Below are 18,921 nucleotides of genomic sequence, written 5' to 3' on the forward strand. Positions count from 1 at the left end.
TTCACTATCTGACCCTCCCATTCTCTCCCCTTTCTGCTTCTACTCTTCCCCTCCGTCTCCCCCCCCCCCCCCTCCCGCTTGGTGTCTTGTTCGGTCTACCCCCAGGCCCTGGTACGTCTGCCACCAGTCTCGTCTTGTTTGTCGTGTCTCCCCTGTCTTGTCAACCCCTTGATCGCACCTGCTACATCCAGCTGCTACCCTGTGTGCCATGGCCACTATCCAGTTTATGACATACAATGTACATGGCTTTAATTCTCCATGTAAGAGACATAATGTATTGTCTTTATTGCAGAAAGAGAAAGTGTCTGTATTGTTCTTACAGGAAACACATTTTAAGAAGCATAGGATTCCCAAACTGCCTTCTAACTACTTTTCTCTTTGGTTTCATAGTGGGAGCTCGAACTCCTCCTCCAGAGGGGTATCTATTGCATTGCAGAAAGAGGTCCCCTTCCAACTCCTTGACACTTACGACTCAGCTGACGGGAGGGCGCTGTTCATAAAAGGTAGGATCGGAGCCGTGACATACACCTTAGCCTCCTTATATGCCCCAAACAAGAAACAGATTCCCTGGCTGTTGGGTACATTGGAGAGATTGAGGGCCTTCGCGGAGGGTCCTATTATCATAGGGGCTGACTTGAACGTCACTCTAGAACCCCTGCTGGACTCCTCTACGCGGAGGTCGGCGGTCCGACCGGTTGACCTACGCACCTTGAGGAACAAACTACAGGAGTTGGGTCTTGCTGACATCTGGCGTCTGCACAACCCAGGTGACCACTCCTACACTTTCTTCTCCACCCCCCATCAGTCTGCTCAGCGCCTGGATTACCTCCTCTGCCACGAAAGCCTCCTACCATCGTTCCACCACTCCACAATAGCACCTAGGACTTTGTCAGACCACTCACCCGTCACTGCCACGTCCACTCTCACGCACCTCCCCAGGCGGGACTGGACGTGGCGCCTAAATGACTCCTTACTGTCACATCCAGAAACGGTTTCTAACCTCTCATGTCAAATTCAAGCCTTCTTTGATATAAATCTCACTCCAGACGTTTCCTGGCCAACGGTATGGGAGACGCATAAAGCATACATGCGAGGCATCTTAATTGCCTTAGGCTCTAAAGTCAAGAAAGAGAGGGCACGGGAGGTCTCTTCCCTATTGGAGCGACTTACCGAGCTTGAGAGACGATTCAGAGCTCCGGTCTCCCCATCCGTTGCCCGGGAACTCACTTCTGTTCGGGAACAGCTGCGAGACATACTCACTCAGAAACATGCGGACTCTGTAATCCGCTTCCGTCAAAAGAAACGGTTTCTAACCTCTCATGTCAAATTCAAGCCTTCTTTGATATAAATCTCACTCCAGACGTTTCCTGGCCAACGGTATGGGAGACGCATAAAGCATACATGCGAGGCATCTTAATTGCCTTAGGCTCTAAAGTCAAGAAAGAGAGGGCACGGGAGGTCTCTTCCCTATTGGAGCGACTTACCGAGCTTGAGAGACGATTCAGAGCTCCGGTCTCCCCATCCGTTGCCCGGGAACTCACTTCTGTTCGGGAACAGCTGCGAGACATACTCACTCAGAAACATGCGGACTCTGTAATCCGCTTCCGTCAAAAGTTATTCCAACACGGGGACAAAGGGGGGCGATTGATGTCGGCTATGATTAAAAAGCGGAAGGAGAAAACATTTATCCCTGCCATTAAAACAGACGCACACCAACTAACCACAGACACTAAGAAAATCGCCTCGGCTTTCACGGATTATTATACTACCTTATACAATATCTTTCCCCATATCCCTGATCACACACAACGATCTCAAGCTATAACATCCTTTCTGCGCTCGCTGGCACTACCCACCTTGACTGCAGAGGAGGGTGCATCCCTCTTAGAGCCTTGCACCATTGAGGAGGTACAGAAAGTACTACAATCCTTCCCTAACGGCAAAAGCCCGGGCCCAGATGGACTTAGCCTGACTTACTATAAGACATTTCAGGAGGTCCTGGCCCCCAAGTTGATGCACTGGTGCAACGCTCTATTGATGGGGGGTAGCCTGCCTGCTCAAGCGCTCGAAGCACATATTACTATCCTTCCTAAAGAAGGCAAGGATCATCTCCTATGTTCCAGCTACAGGCCCATATCCTTACTCAATCTTGACGTGAAGGTGTGGGCCAAGGTGCTAACGCTTAGACTGGAGCGATATCTCCCACACCTCATACATCCGGATCAAACGGGTTTCGTGCGCGGCAGGGAGGGCAGACACAATGCCCTTAGGGTGATGCACGCAATGCATTATGCTAGGTCCACACACGCACCACTTATCCTCCTCGGCACAGACGCCGAGAAGGCATTCGACAGAGTCTCCTGGCAGTACTTACAACACACATTGGCCTCATTTGGAGTGCCCCAAGCATTCACAGCAGCTGTCATGTCGCTTTACTCGAGCCCGAGCGCGCGCGTTAGGGTCAATGGCACTTTGTCCCCCTGATTCCAGATCAGAAATGGTACTCGGCAGAGGTGCCCCCTCTCCCGGTCATTGTACATTATAGTCATGGAGACGTTATTGCAGGCTTTACGGAGGGAGAAGACGATTGAAGGCTTGGTGGTGGGTGAGCATGAGCATAAAGCCGCTGTTTTCGCGGACGATCTGCTCCTTCTCATCACGAACCCGGAGACCGCCTTACCAAGAGTACAAGAATTGCTAGACCATTTCGGCTCGCTTTCCAACTTTAAGGTCAATTACACTAAGTCGGAAATATTGAATGTTTCCTTGCCCAACACTAGAGCCGTACTCTTACAAAACTCCTCCCCTTACCGATGGCCGTCAGACCACATTACTTACCTAGGCATTGCCTTGCCCCCATCGCTGTCCGACCTGTTTACAGCCAACTACGTGCCTATGTTTGCAAAACTGAAACGACAGTTAGAGTCTTACCAGCTGCCCTTCTTGTCTTGGATGGGTAGGCGGAATCTACTACAGACGTACATTATGCCCTCCATCCTGTACTTGCTCAGAATGGTGCCTATTGCCTTACCGACCAAGCATTTGCTTCAATGGAAGCGATTGTTCTCCTCCTTTCTCTGGTCAGGCAAGAAGCCACGCTTGCCGTACAAACTCCTGCTCAGGCGTAAATCACATGGGGGCATAGCTCTCCCGGATGTTGAGCAATGGTACCGGGTGGTGCATTTGCAGAGATGGACGGAGATTCTCTCTCGCACTAGCCTTCTGCAGGGCACTTCTTTAGAATCACTACAACTAGCGGTACCTGATACCTCACACGAAAGAACACTCTGGCTCCCCTCGATAGACATACTCACCCAGATAGCTAAACCATTGCTGCGGGGCACACTCCTGCTTAAAAAGGCTTTTAATAGGTCGGGCGGACGTATGGTGGGAGGCAGACCTACCCTGTCCCCAGCTTTACCGAGCTCACTGATTCCACACATCCTGACGCCCCACGCCTCGGAGGTGGATGGTGTTTGGAGACATTTTAGATCCGTACCGCTGAAGCTTTTGTGTAGGGATGGCCACCCAATGTCTCAGGAGGTAATCCAGGAGCTGATCCCGACTACGACTCTAAATTTCATGCAAAGCTACATTATACGGCGCACATGTGCCTCCTTACTGAGGCAATATGTCATCGGCTCCGACCTATCCTGGGTAGACAGACTAGCTTTCGCTACCACGGACATTGACACTAAGCCGCGGCTCTCTGTCTTCCGCTCACATTATATGGACGAGGACGGTGCTACTCCTCCGCTTTTCCTTACCTCCTGGGAAAAGGAATTGAATGTTATCCTCACTGACGCTGACAAGAAGAAGATTCTAGATAGCTCTCATGGGTTCTCTAAGTGCGTTAGGTTACAGGAGGGACATTACAAACTGCTAGTTAGGTGGTATAGGACACCCGAGCTGCTCAGACATTGGGGCCTCACACAGACATCGGAGTGCTGGAGATGTGGGGGTGACATTGGCTCCCTATCACACATATGGTGGCACTGCCCCCTCCTAACAGACTTCTGGAAGGGTGTGGGGGAGACTATGACTGAGGTGACTGGCACTAGGGTTGACCTTACACCACTCCAGATCTTCCTAGGGCTCCCGGGCTCGGGGTGCCCCCTACATCCCAAATCCCTGACAGCGCATTTACTCACGGCGGCTAAGGCCCTTATCCCGTTACACTGGCGTCAGACCACTCCGCCAACTGTTGATGAATGGAAGGGCAGAGTCTCACAGATATGCCGCTTGGAGGAGTTGTCGAGCTGGGGGACTCACACACATGACCGTTTTCTGCGGACGTGGACCCCGTGGAGGAGGTACCTAGCCTCCCCTGGAACTCCCTAATTACCGCTCACTGTTTCCTTTGTTTCTTCTGACCTTCCCCCACATACCACACACTCTGGTTTGGACGTACCGATTGAACTCCATCAGTACTGCACTTTACCCACCTTCGCGTCTTCCCTTGTCCTCGTGTTCTCCCACATCCCTCACCTCTTTTACCTCTCCCTATTGTGTCCTTCCTCGCCCCCATCTCATCCATTATCCTCCTATTGTGGTCACCCTCCTTCCTCCAACTTCTCACCCCACCTCTCTCTTCCATCACTTTCTAATTCCCGACCACTTGCTCTATGTTCTTCACCCCCTACTCTTTCTCTCCATCTCAATTTCCTTCCATGCTACCATGTAAGTTGAATCATCTTGCCTGAGACAGACTATCCATGGTACACGGGTGCAGCCGGCCTCGCTCGTGGACAGTGGGTCCTCTCTCACATCCTTGCATATGTGTCATGACCCCGGCCCACAATGTCTCTTTTGTGGGTTTTTCAGGGGTCTTGTACATACTCAGGACTCATTGTGCAGACACCTACCATTTATTAGTCTGTCGAATGTCTTAGGCGCTATGTACTTGTGAACTTACATAATTATTGTTGAATTCCTTGGCTGACTCAACTGTTGTGTCTTGAAAATTCATAAATAAAGAATTGATAAAAAAAAAAAATAAAGTTGACATGTTTTTACTTTTGGAAGACATCAGATGGCTTCAAAATTCAGCAGCAATTTTCAAAATTTTTCACAACATTTTCAAAATCGACATTTTTCAGGGACCAGTTCAGTTTTGAAATGGATTTGAAGGGCCTTCATACTAGAAATACCCCTTAAATGACCCCATTATAAAAACTGCACCCCTCAAAGTATTCAAAATGATATTCAGAAAGTTTGATAACCCTTTAGGTGTTTCACAGGAAATGGGAGAAAATGCCCCCAACATTTGTAACCCCATCTCTTCTGAGTATTGAAATACTCCATCTTAGGACGTAAAATGCTCTGCGGGCGAACTACAATGCTCAGAAGAGAAGGAGTCACATTTGGCTTTTGGAAAGCAAATTTAGCTGAAATGGTTTTTGGGAGGCATGTCGCATTTAGGAAGCCCCTATGGTGCCTGAACAGCAAAAAAATAAAAAACACATGGCCTACTATTTTGGAAACTACACCCCTCAAGGAATGTAACAAGGGGTACAGTGAGCCTTAACACCCCACAGGTATTTGATGACTTTTTGTTAAAGTTGGACGTGTAAATGAAAAAGAAAATTTTTGTTCACAAAAATGCTGGTTTTTCCCCAAATTTTAAATTTTTACAAGGAGTAATAGGAGAAAATGCCCCCCAAAATTTGTAACCCCATTTCTTCTGAGTATGGAAATACCCCATGTGTGGACATCAAGCGCCATTTTGCTATTGGAGAGAGAATTTGTTTGGTATGGAAGTCAGGGGCCATATACGTTTACAAAGCCCCCTGTGGTGCCAGAACAGTGGACCCCCCCCACACACACACACACATGTGACCCCATTTTGGAAACTACACCCCTCACAGAATTTAATAAGGGGTGCAGTGAGCATTTACACCCCACTGGCGTTTGACAGATCTTTGGAACAGTGGGCTGTGCAAATAAAAAATTACATTTTTCATTTTCACGGACCATTGTTCCAAAAATCTGTCAGACACCTGTGGGACGTAAATGCTCACTCTACCCCTTATTACATTCCGTGAGGGGTGTTGTTTCCAAAATGGGGTCACATGTGGCTCCATTGTTCTGGCACTATGGGGGCTTTGTAAACAGACGTGCCTTTCAATTCCGGACATATTTTCTCTCTAAAAGCCCAATGGTACTCCTTCTGAGCATTGTAGTGCACCCACAGAACACTTTACAACCACATATGGGGTATGTTCTTACTAAGAAGTAACGGGGTTACACATTTTGGGGGGCTTTTTTCCTATTTTCCCTTGTGAAAATGAAAAATTTAGGGTAACACCAGCATTTTAATGAAAAAAAAATGTTTTCTTCATTTTCCCATCCAACTTTAACGAAAATTCGTCAAACACCTGTGGGGTGTTAAGGCTCCCTATACCCCTTGTTACATTCTGTGAGGGTGTAGTTTCCAAAATAGTATGTGGGTACTACGTGGGAATTTATTTTTTTGCGTTTATGTCAGAACCGCTGTAAAATCAGCTACCCCTGTGCAAATCACCAATTTAACTGTACATAATGAGCTCTCACTCCTGAACCTTGTAGTACAATTGCTCCTGAGTACGAAAATACCCCATATGTAACCCTAAACTGTTTCTTTGAAACACGACAGTGCTCTGAAGTGAGAGAGCGCCATGCGCATTTGAGGACTAGATTAGGGATTGCTTAGGGGTGGACATAGGGGTATTCTACTCCAGTGATTCCCAAACAGGGTGCCTCCAGCTGTTGCTAAACTCCCAGCATGCCTGGACAGTCAGTGGCTGTCTGGAAATGCTGGGAGTTCTTGTTTTACAACAGCTGGAGGCTCCATTTTGGAAACACTGCCGTACGGGGGGGGGGGGGGACAGTGTAAGGAGTGTACATGTAATGTTTTACCCTTTATTTTGGCAGTGGTTTACGGTGAGTTTCCCGCTAGGAGTCTTTGTTGTGGCGGAAAATTTGCCGCAGCTCAATTTTGAAGCAGGAAACTCACTGTAAACCCGCCCGTGTGAATGTACCCTGTACATTCACATGGGGGGGGGACAAACCTCCAGCTGTTGCAAAACTACAACTCCCAGCATGCACTGCCCGCCGAAGGGTATGCTGGGAGATGTAGTTATGCAACAGCTGGAGGTATGCAACTACAACTCCCAGCATGCCGAGACAGCTGTTTGGGCATGCTGGTAGTTGTAATTTTGCAAGATCTGAAGGGCCACAGTGTAGAAACCACTGCACAGTGATCTCCAAACTGTGGCCCTCCAGATGTTGCAAAACTACAAATCCCAGCATGCCCAAACAGAAAAAAGCTGTCTGGGCATGCTGGGAGTTGGAGTTTTGCAACATCTGGAGGCCTACAGTTTAGAGAGCACTGTATAGTGGTCTTAGACTGTAGCCCTCCAGATGTTGCTAGGCAACTCACTGGCTTCGGTAGGATCCAGGGAGCCGCATCGCCGTCCTCTGCTGCCGCTGATCATCGCGCCCGCTGCCATCGCTGATCGTCACCTGCTGCCGCTGCCGATGGTTAGCTGGACCTTCGGCGCCGGTCCCTGTCTGTTTCCCCGCCCCCATCGTCTATTGGTCGTCGCTTCTGAACAACCAATAGCAGGGATAGGAGGGGTGGCACCCCTGCCACCTCACTCCTATCCTTTCAGAGGGATCGTGGGTGTCTTGGACAACCCCGATCCCCCTTATTTTCCGTATGACCCATAATCGCCGCAAATCGCCGGTGCGATTGCCGACATGGGGGGGGGGGGGGTTTCAGGACCCCCCTGGGCATTGCACGGGATGCCTGCTGAATGATTTCCGCAGGCATCCCGTTTCGATCACCGCCCAGTCCTTAAGTGACGGGACGCGAGGGCGTATCCATACGCCCTCCGTCCCCAACAAGTTAAAGGGGTTCTCCGGTGCTTAAACATCTTATCCCCTATCCAAAGGAGTCCCCCTGCTGAGGACCCCAGGGATCATGCACGCGGCACCCCGTTTGTAATCAGTCCCTGGAGTGTGTTTGCTCCGGGACTGATTACCGGCGACTACAGGGCGGGCGGCGTGTGACATCACGCCTGCGCCGGCGTGTGACGTCACGCTCCGCCCCTCAATGCAAGCCTACGGGAGGGAGCGTGATAGCTGTCTGACCACAGTGCTCTCTGCTGACACCTCTGTCCGTATCAGGAACTGTCCAGATGAGGATAGGTTTGCTATTGTTAAGTTATGCGCTCAGACTGCACACACTGGCCGTGAGAACATGGTCCCATTACCTGCTGCTGCCGGCAGGGCTGGGACTCGCATCGCGGGACGCGCCCGCATGCGAGCCCCAGTCCGTCGCTCATCTGGTGCTTCTCCTGCCCCAGGCTCTGGTGAAAACCAGCAGCACCTTAGACGCTCCCTGGTACGGTGTGAGTCATCTGCCACACAGGTCCAGCGGATCCACATCCACCGGGGTTCCTGTCTTCTGAAAGGTGAGTGTTACAGTAAGATCCGGCCATGGATCCCACTGAGGTGATCCTGCATGAAGTCGCGGATCTTCCTTCCGTTGTGGTACGTCAGTCACAGGAGTTGTCCCGACAGGCGCAGCAACTTTCTCAACTTTCAGCAATGATGCAACAGCTTTTGGCCGTGCAATTGCAGCAGGTACCGCAACCTGGCCCACTCCCACCGCCAGCTCCTGCAGTGTCTTCTGGCTCCCAGCTGCGCCTGCCTTTACCTTCCAAGTATAATTGGGATTCCAAGTCATGCAGAGGCTTCGTTACTCAGTGCTTTATGCACTTGGAGCTCATGTCTGAACTGTTTCCGACAGAACGTGCGAAGGTGGCCTTTGTCATTAGCCTACTGTCCGGCAAAGCCCTGGCCTCGGCTACACCCCTTTGGGACCGGGGTGATTCTTCTGCTAAGTCGGCTTTGCTGAACCTATGTCATGGGAATTCTTCCGTTGTTGACTATGCGGTTCAATTCCGCACTCTAGCCTCAGAACTGGCATGGAATTATGAGGCCTTGTGTGCCACATTCCAAAAAGAACTAGCCCAGCAGGATTAAAGAGAATTGCGCTTAGAGATGGCACCTGCCCGAACACAGAGATATCTTCGCTTGGCACCCGTATTTCAACGTTCACCTCTACAGTTTCCTGCGCCTCATGCCGAAGAGGTTAGGCAAGTGGGTCGTTCCCGTCTTACGCAACAGGAGAGATCACAACGACGCAGTGAGAATTTGTGCTTGTATTGTGCTAGCCCCGAACACTTCCTCAAAGACTATTCTGTTTGTCCACAGTATCCGGGAAAATGCTTGCACCTAGGGCACGTAGGAGTGGCCTCCCTAGGTGTGAATACCACCTCTCCTCGCTTAACTATTTCAATACAAGTCTTCGCTTCTGCCAAGTTTGCCTTCAGAGCTACAGCATTTTTGGATTCAGGATCAGCAGGTGACTTTATTGATGCTTCTTTGGTCCACAAGTATCATCTTCCTCTTATTCGGCTTGCCAAGCCCTTGTTCATCTCCTCTGTTAATGGACAAAATCTGGACTGTAAGGTTCACTTCCGTACTGAATCTCTTGTCATGCAAGTGGGTGTATTGCATTAAGAAAAGATTGAATTCTATGTTCTGCCACACTGTACTTCAGAGATTCTTCTTGGCCTTCTTTGGCTGCAACGCCATTCTCCGGAACTGGATTGGAGAACTGGAGAGATTATTCATTGGGGACAATCCTGTCAAAATCTTTACCTCCAAGCAGTTCTGCGTAAAGTTGTTTCTCGCCTTCCTCCTTTACCTGGCCTGCCACCACCTTACCAAGATTTCTCTGACATTTTCTGCAAGAAACAGTCTCTGCCTCCACATCGTCCTTACGATTGCCCTATTGATCTTCTGCCTGGTACCACTCCTCCTCGTGGAAGGATATACCCTCTATCAGTTCCTGAGACCAAAGCCATGCCTGAGTATATCCAGGAGAATCTCCAAAAGGAATTCATCCGTAAGTCCCCTTCTCCTACTGGAGCTGGTTTCTTCTTTGTAGGGAAGAAGGATGGCTCACTCCGTCCATGCATTGATTACAGGGGACTTAACAAAATCACGGTCAAGAACCGTTACCCTCTACCTCTTATTTCAAAACTTTTGGACCATCTACATGGTGCCAAGGTCTTCTCCAAATTGGACTTACGTGGAGCGTATAACATCATTTGTATCCACAAGGAAGATGAGTGGAAAATGGACTTCAATACTCGTGACGGACATTTTGAGTATCTTGTAATGCCTTTTGGTCTCTGCAATGCTCCAGCCATTTTTCAAGAATTTGTCAATGATATCTTCCGTGATCTTCTCTACACCTGTGTTGTCGTATACCTATATGACATCCTAATCTTCTCTTTCAACTTAGAGGAGCATCGTACTCATGTTCGTCTGGTTCTTCAGCGATTACGGAAGAATCATCTCTACGCCAAACTGGAGAAATGCCTGTTCGAGAAATCTAGCCTTCCGTTTCTTGGCTACATTGTCTCTCACCAGGGCCTGCAGATGGATCCAGATAAATTGTCTGCAGTATTGGATTGGCCTCGTCCTTCGGGCCCATGTGCTATTTAACTCTTTCTAGGCTTCGCAAACTATTATCGTCAATTTATCCCACATTTTTCATCCTTGGTTGCTCCAATTGTGGCTCTCACTAAGAAGGCATCTAATCCTAAGTCTTGGCCTCAAGAGGCTGAAGAGGCCTTCTCCTGTTTAAAGTGTTTGCCTCTGCTCCCATCCTGATCCGGAGAGGCCCTTTGCTTTGGAGGTTGATGCCTCATCTATTGGAGCGGGTGCCGTTCTTACTCAGAAAAATGCCAATGCAAGACTGTTACTTGTGGGTTCTTCTCCAAGACCTTCTCTCCTGCTGAGAGGAATTACTCCATTGGAGATCGTGAATTCTATCAAGCTAGCTTTGGATGAATGGCGATATTTATTGGAAGGTTCTTCTCATCCTGTCAGCATCTACTCCGACCATAAAAATCTTCTATACCTTCAGTCTGCTCAGCGTTTGAACCCCCCGCCAGGCAAGGTGGTCACTATTCTTTTCTAGGTTCAACTTCTTCATTCACTTCCGTCCAGCAGACAAGAACATCAGGGCTGATGCTCTCTCCAGGTCCTCTGACGTTGTTGGTTTGGACCAGGAGGAATAATATGCCTAGGTGTGGAGCCTAGGCATATTATTCCTCCTGACCGTTTGATTCCTGCAGCTCCTGCCAAGATTCAGCGAGTTCATCCGGGAAAATCCTTTGTGCCCGCCAGATTGAGAAGCAAGGTCCTGAAATGGGGTCATTCTTCCTTGACAGCAGGACATCCTGGAATACGCAAGACTCTACTTTTTATCTCCCGGCATTACTGGTGGCCCCATCTTGAACGTGATGTTTCTGATTTTGTTAATTCCTGTGAAACTTGTGCCCGCGACAAAACTCCTCAACAGAGACCTGCAGGACTCTTACAGCCTTTACCTAATTCTAGAGACTCCCTAATGTCCCCAAGATCCATGAAGAGTCCCATTTAAGAGCCTCAATAATTTGAATAATTTGAGTTGTGTCCCTCAAATAAGATTTTGTCTCTTTGACATAGGGCTGAAGAAATCTGTCAATGTACTGTGACAGGTTTGACATGATTGAACCTATGCCTGATGCTGTCGGGCAGCCTGGAGGTTTAACGGGGTCTTTATGGATCTTTGGGATAGTGTAGAAGATAGGTAAACGTTTTGGTGTGCCTGTAATGTATTCAAATTCTTGTTTAGATAAAATGCCTTCGTCTCTTGCTGTTGAACATAATGTTAACAGTTCCTCGAAAAATTCGGTTGTAGGGTCGCCTTTCAATTGCCTATTAATAATTTTAATAATTTCAATAATTTATATCTTATATAGTATTATTGCTTTTATTGATATGTTATTTATTGGGATTTTACATGGATTTAATACATTCTTTATCTAATTTTTGATATAGATTATATGGATTTTTATATATATATTTATTTTTATATGTGTATATTTTATGCATTTATAGATATATATTACATTGGTTTTATTTTATATTTATATATATTATATAGAGATATTTTATATATACTATATGATGATATACTATTATCCATGTACTTTTACCCAAAATTTATCAATATGTGCAACATTTATATTCATTTTATACCATAAATTTTATACCATTATCTATCAGTTAGTATGCACTATATATGTTGCACAGCATACGCTATTTTATATATCTGGAAGGTCCTCCGTACTCTCTGTTTCATTAATTCATTTTTCATATCAATATGTACATTATACAGATACTCACATACACATTACACTACACCTCATGTATACATATATGTCCCTATCTATTCCCATGTATTTATTTATTGATCTTATTTATTATTTATTTATTTATTTATGCAAAGAGAAGCTATAGAAGAATAATATGTAAAATCTATGCATATAGCCCCAGTGTCCTTTTTAGCCTTAACTTTTATATTTATAGCTTTTTATTTTTATTGTCTTCCAGTTTAAATAAAACTACAAAATATTTATTATCCATGATTGTAGTACGGCATCTATTGTTTATTAGTACTTATTAGCTATATAGGTGCCTTTTGTACACAGCTATAAGTTCTTTCTATAATCCTATTCATGTTTTTCCATTTGTTACAAACGTTTATTTACACTGGAAGTGACGTGACTTAGTAAAGGAGGAGTTAATTGTATATGAGGCCATGTAGGTGCCTATATCGGACTTATACTTATTTGCTGCTGAGGAAAATACTGAGAAAGTATTGAAACGCGTCCAGCTAGAAGTATTGACCACCCCGACCACCACTTTACATATCCTGCTAATCATAGACTTTATCTCCTACCGATACGCTAGTCCCTTGCGCGCCACGAGGACCGGACCAGCATCTTCAGTGAAAGCGCTGGAGCGTCCGCATTTGGGACCCACCGCCACCTAGATGCCACCAGCTTAGGAGACAGCTGAATCTCCAGGGTCCTTCTCTCCTGCCGAGAAAGGTACCGACGAGCCTAACACTTCAAAGTGAAAGTAAAAAGAGGGGGGGATCGCAGTATCTCATACAGATCCCGACACCTGCCTCACACAGACTGATGTCAGAGTGGTGATCCTGTCCCTGCCGTAACCAGCGGAGCGGTGAGCATAAAAGTATCTCCTGCCATACAAGTATCTCTTGCTACAAGTATCTCTTGCTGCATAACTGGCTACAATTAGTAGCAACTATTAACTGTTGAAAGACACACTGTTTATGCATGCCGGCTACATCTTGTGTCTTTTACCATCCTGTATCACCCATTTGGAAACAAAGCGGCTGATTATTTTCATTTAAAATCTATTATAGGAGACCACACAGAACGCTGTGAGCGGTTCATCATACTGTTGCTATAGGAGACAACAGCACAGTTGCTATTGACTACATCAATGACTGTTGGATAATTTTTTGAATGTTTTCATTGCAGGATTAACCAATTATTGAAACTTTCAAACTGCCATTGCTGCTATAGACTATTATCATTTATATCCATATCTACATTTATATTTTAGGTGGTCTTATTATTATTATTAATATTATTTTAATTTTATAATTATTTTAATATATATTGTTTGCTTAATTATTTCAGTTATTACCATAATTACACAAGGGCCCTTTGTGTTATTGGTGGTACTGTTCAGCATTTTATTTTATTATATTAGAATAAATCAAATAATTATTGTATATACACCTGTGTCCTCAAATCCTTGACCTTGAGCCCCAATATTCCGCTGTTCAATCATTTAGAAATCTGTTTAACTTTCTGGCATCAGTTGATTTAAAAAAAATAGTTTTCGACCGGAGTACCCCTTTAAGGACCAGGCTATTTTCGTTTCTGCACTTTCATTTTTTCCTCCTCCCCTTCTAAAAATAATCTACAACTCCAATCAATCTACAAATCAATCTACAGACATATAAGGGATTGTTTTTTCTGTTACCAATTGTACTTTGTAATGATATTACTTCCTTTATACCAAAATCTGCAGCAAAGTCCAAAAAACATATTTGTGCGGTGAAATAAAATTAAAAAACGCCATTTAGAAACTTTTGGGGGATTCCATTTCTATGCAGCGCAATTTTCTGTGAAAATGACACCTCTTTATTGTGTAGGTCCATACAGTTACAGGGATACCCAATTTATGTAGGTATTTTTTCACGTGTATGCCATGGACAGTGCGGTTTAACTAACCATATATTTTAGTTTGGACATTTAGGTACGCAGTGGTACCAGATATGATTATTTTTAATTTTTATTACATTATTTTATTTGAAAAATGGGAAAGGGGGTGGAGGCATTCACACTTTTATTAGGAAGGGGTTAATTCACTTTTATTAACTTTTTTTTTTTTTTTTTTACACTTTATTTATTTATTTTTTGTCCCCATAGGAGGCTATACCATGCCATTCTTTCGATTGAAAATGCAACAGGAATTATTAAAGGGGTTCTCCACTACCCTGCCTTCCAGAGCTCCAGTCGCAGCATCCGGAAGTTTATTACTCTGAACGCTGTGTGCGGGCTTCCGTGTTCGAGGCCGCCCCCTTGTGGCGTCACGCCGCCCCCTCATGACGTCACGCCCGCCCCCTCAACAACAATCTATAGGAAGGGGACGCGACCGCTGTGACGTAATGAGGGGGCGGCCTCGAACACAGAAGCTCGCACGCAGCGTTCGGAGTAATAAACTTCCGGACGCTGCGAGCGGAGCTCCGGAAGGCAGGGCAGTGGAGAACCCCTTTAACTCCCAAACCTATAAAGAAAGAAGACACTGAACAGAGGTTTATGTTTTCGTTTAAAAATTCTCCTGTGTATCACATAATCAGCAATATCATTAAAAAGAATTGATTTATTTTGCAGGAAGACATTGATCTTAAATCTCTTACGGCTTCAAAACCAATAGTTACACAGAAACATAATCAGACTCTGAATTCCCTTTTAAAAACTTTTAAAAATCAAAGGAAAGCTAATTAAACTAAACAGAATTGGCTAACCGATAGTATCCCGAAAGGGAATTTCAAATGCCACAATTGTTCTACTTGTAACCAAAACTTAGCTAAAAATTGGTTTAGATTAGGGGACTATTCAGCAACAGTGAAAGAATGAATTAATTGCCAAACTTCTTTTGTGGTTTATTGCTTAATTTGTCCGTGTGGACATTATGACATTGGCAAAACTAAAAGAAAACTCCTGATGCGAGTTAAGGAACATTTTTTGCTCCGTTCGCACAGGCATTGGGGCTTCATGGTTTATAGCCAATGTCCGAGATTCACACAATAGTGATGTATCCTGTATAAAATTTGCTGGTATTGAGAAATATGATGCTCCCCCCCCCCCCTAGAGGCGAAGACAGGCACCGGTTACTCATGGAGAAGGAAGCCCGCTGGATTATTCGAGCTAATGTGCTTGGTCCATTGGGATTAAATGATAAAAATGAGTTTGGTGCCTTTCTCCACTAAGCCTCCCTAGCTCTCATTTTATATTGGTGATGTTTTTATGGTTTTATATTTGTTGCACTTGTGTTTGTGTGTTTGTTGCTATTATTTACTGTTTCTATAGTAACGCCCCTGTCAGGTTACTCCATATAAACTATACCTTGATGTGTTACGTCAGTATGGGCCAGAGGAAGCGCCACAGTGCCCGAAACTTGTTTACGCCCATGTTTATGCTCCCTGTGTGTCCGTCTATCCGTCTTACTGAAGTTGTTTGTGTTTTATACTGAATAAAGCCTGGATCTGCTATTGAGAATGTAAGTGTTGAGTGCATTATGTTTATACTCCTCTTTGCATTAGAATCATTCTAATGCATACACTGTTCAATGCTGAGCTTTGGCTCAGCATTGATCAGTGTTATCAATCATCTGCTGCTCCAGCCTGATGAGGCTTCCTGGAGCAGCAGAGGACAGATTGGATGGCAAGGAGGCAGGTAAGGGCCCTCCCGCCATCCACTTAGCTGATGGAGACATCTGGATTTCACCGCAATGGTCCCGATCAGCTCAGCTGAGCTACCAGGATCTAAAGGGTTAATGTCGGGCATCGACCAATTTGATGATGCCCGGCATTAACCTTGTGTCCTGGCTGCTCATAGAAACTGGGATGCACTGGGTATGAAGCATGCTCAGCTCGTGAGCATGCTTCAAACACCGGTAACAGAACCAGGGCATAGAGGTATGCCCTCTGTCCTTAAAGGGTTATTCTGGCCAAATACATCTTATTCCCTATCCAAAGAATAGGGCATAAGATGTCTGATCGCGGGGGCCTGCTGCTGGGACCCCAGCGATCTCCATGCAGCACCCACATTCTATGTGGGGCTGCATCTCCAGCCTCGGAAACCTCTTTGTTTCTGGGACTGGAGACGTCACGCCACTACCCCTCCATTCATGTCTATTGGAGGGGGCATGATGGCTGTCATGCCCTCTCCCATAGACATGAATGGAGGGGTCGTGGGGTGATCTCACGAGGGGGGCATGGCATGATGTCACAAGGGTCATAGAATGCGGGTGCTGTACGGAGATCGGGGGGGTCCCTGCGCCCTAGTTGTAGGGCCTTTTTTCCCCAAAGGGGGGCTAGTCCTCCCAAAGGGTTATTGAGATTATTAATTAGTGCCCTGGGATCCACACAGAATATTTGTTTCAGGCCCTCCCGTGATCAGACATCCTTTGGATAGGGGATAAGATGTATTTGTCCGGAATACCCCTTTAAGCACCAAAGACCAAAAGCGTACCGGTACGCCCTTGGTCATTAAGGTGTTAATGTTGCTCATAGAAACATTTAATTTATCATGCACTTGCCTGCCTAGCACACGGCCCACAGAGGAGGGAGAACTCCTCCAAGTTTACTTAACTGATGGAAAATGTCCATCAGATTAATTCATTTTGAAACCAATTTTTTGAAAGGAGTGATGATCACTATGATATGTCATCATATCCTGATCAGTAACACAGTTCACTTCACAAGCTTTTGTCTCTTTGTTTATGTCCTAGACAGAGGGCCCAGGGGTGGGACCCATAGAAAACATGAAATGGCAGCATATTATAGATGGCATAGCATATGCTAACACTTCTTATAATAGGAATACCGCTTAATACAGTCATGGCCATAAATGTTGGCACCCCTGAAATTTTTCAAGAAAATGAAGTATTTCTCACAGAAAAGAATTGCAGTAACACATGTTTTGCTAAACACATGTTTATTTCCTTTGTGTGTATTGGAACTAAACCAAAAAAGGGAGGGAAAAAAGCAAATTGGACATAATGTCACATCAAACTCCAAAAATAGGCTGGACAAAATTATTGGCACCCTTTCAAAATTGTGGAAAAATAATATTGTTTCAAGCATGTGTTGCTCCTTTAAACTCGCCTGGGGCAAGTAACAGGTGTGGGCAATGAAAAAAATCACACCTGAAAGCAGATAAAAAGGAGAGAAGTTCGATTAGTCTTTGCATTGTGTGTCTGTGTTACGCCTAGTGCTCCGGGTCCCCGCTCCTCCCCGGAGCGCGTACGGCGTCTCTCTCTCCGCAGCGCCCCGGTCGGTCCCGCTGACCGGGAGCGCTGCCCTGTCATGGCCGTTGGGGATGCGATTCGCACAGCGGGACGCGCCCGCTCGCGAATCGCATCCCAGGTCACTTACCCGTTCCCGTCTCCTGCTGTCATGTGCTGGCGCGCGCGGCTCCGCTCTCTAGGGCGCGCGCGCGCCAGCTCCCTGAGATTTAAAGGGCCAGTGCACCAATGATTGGTGCCTGGCCCAATTAGCTTAATTGGCTCCCACCTGTTCCCTGGCTATATCTAGTCTCCTCCCTTGCACTCCCTTGCCGGATCTTGTTGCCCTTGTGCCTAGTGAAAGCGTTTTGTGTGTTTATAGCCAGTGTACCAGAACTCCTGCTATCTCCCCTGACTACGAATCTTGCCGCCTGCCCCCGACCTTCTGCTACGTCCGACTTTGCTTCTGCCTACTCCCTTGTACCTCGCCTATCTTCAGCAGCCAGAGAGGTGAGCCGTTGCTAGTGGATACGACCTGGTCACTACCGCCGCAGCAAGACCATCCCGCTTTGCGGCGGGCTCTGGTGAAAACCAGTAGTGGCTTAGAACCGGTCCACTAGCACGGTCCACGCCAATCCCTCTCTGGCACAGAGGATCCACTACCTGCCAGCCGGCATCGTGACAGTAGATCCGGCCATGGATCCCGCTGAGGTTCCCCTGCCAGTTGCCTCTGATATCTCCACGGTGGTCGCCCAGCAAGCCCGACAGATCGCCCATCTAACCCACCAGCTGTCGGAAGTGTCCACCATTGTGCACCAACTTCAGTCACAACTTCTTCAGCAATCATCTCCTCCGCCAGCTCCTGCACCTCCTCCGCAGCGAGTGGCCACTCCTAGCCTCCGCCTGTCCTTGCCGGACAAATTTAATGGGGACTCTAAGTTTTGCCGTGGCTTTCTTTCGCAATGTTCATTGCACTTGGAGATGATGTCGGACCAGTTTCCCACTGAAAGGTCTAAGGTGGCTTTCGTAGTCAGCCTTCTGTCTGGAAAAGCCCTGTCATGGGCCACACCGCTCTGGGACCGCAATGACCCCGTCACCGCCTCTGTACACTCCTTCTTCTCGGAAATTCGAAGTGTCTTTGAGGAACCTGCCCGAGCCTCTTCTGCTGAGACTGCCCTGCTGAACCTCGTCCAGGGTAATTCTTCCGTTGGCGAGTACGCCATACAATTCCGTACCCTTGCTTCTGAACTTTCCTGGAATAATGAGGCTCTCTGCGCGACCTTTAAAAAAGGCCTATCCAGCAACATTTAAGATGTTCTGGCCGCACGAGAGACTCCTGCTAACCTGCATGAACTCATTCATCTAGCCACTCGCATTGACATGCGTTTTTCTGAGAGGCATCAAGAGCTCCGCCAGGAA

The sequence above is a fragment of the Hyla sarda genome, chromosome 1 (assembly GCF_029499605.1).
Source record: "Hyla sarda isolate aHylSar1 chromosome 1, aHylSar1.hap1, whole genome shotgun sequence".
NCBI lineage: Eukaryota > Metazoa > Chordata > Amphibia > Anura > Hylidae > Hyla > Hyla sarda.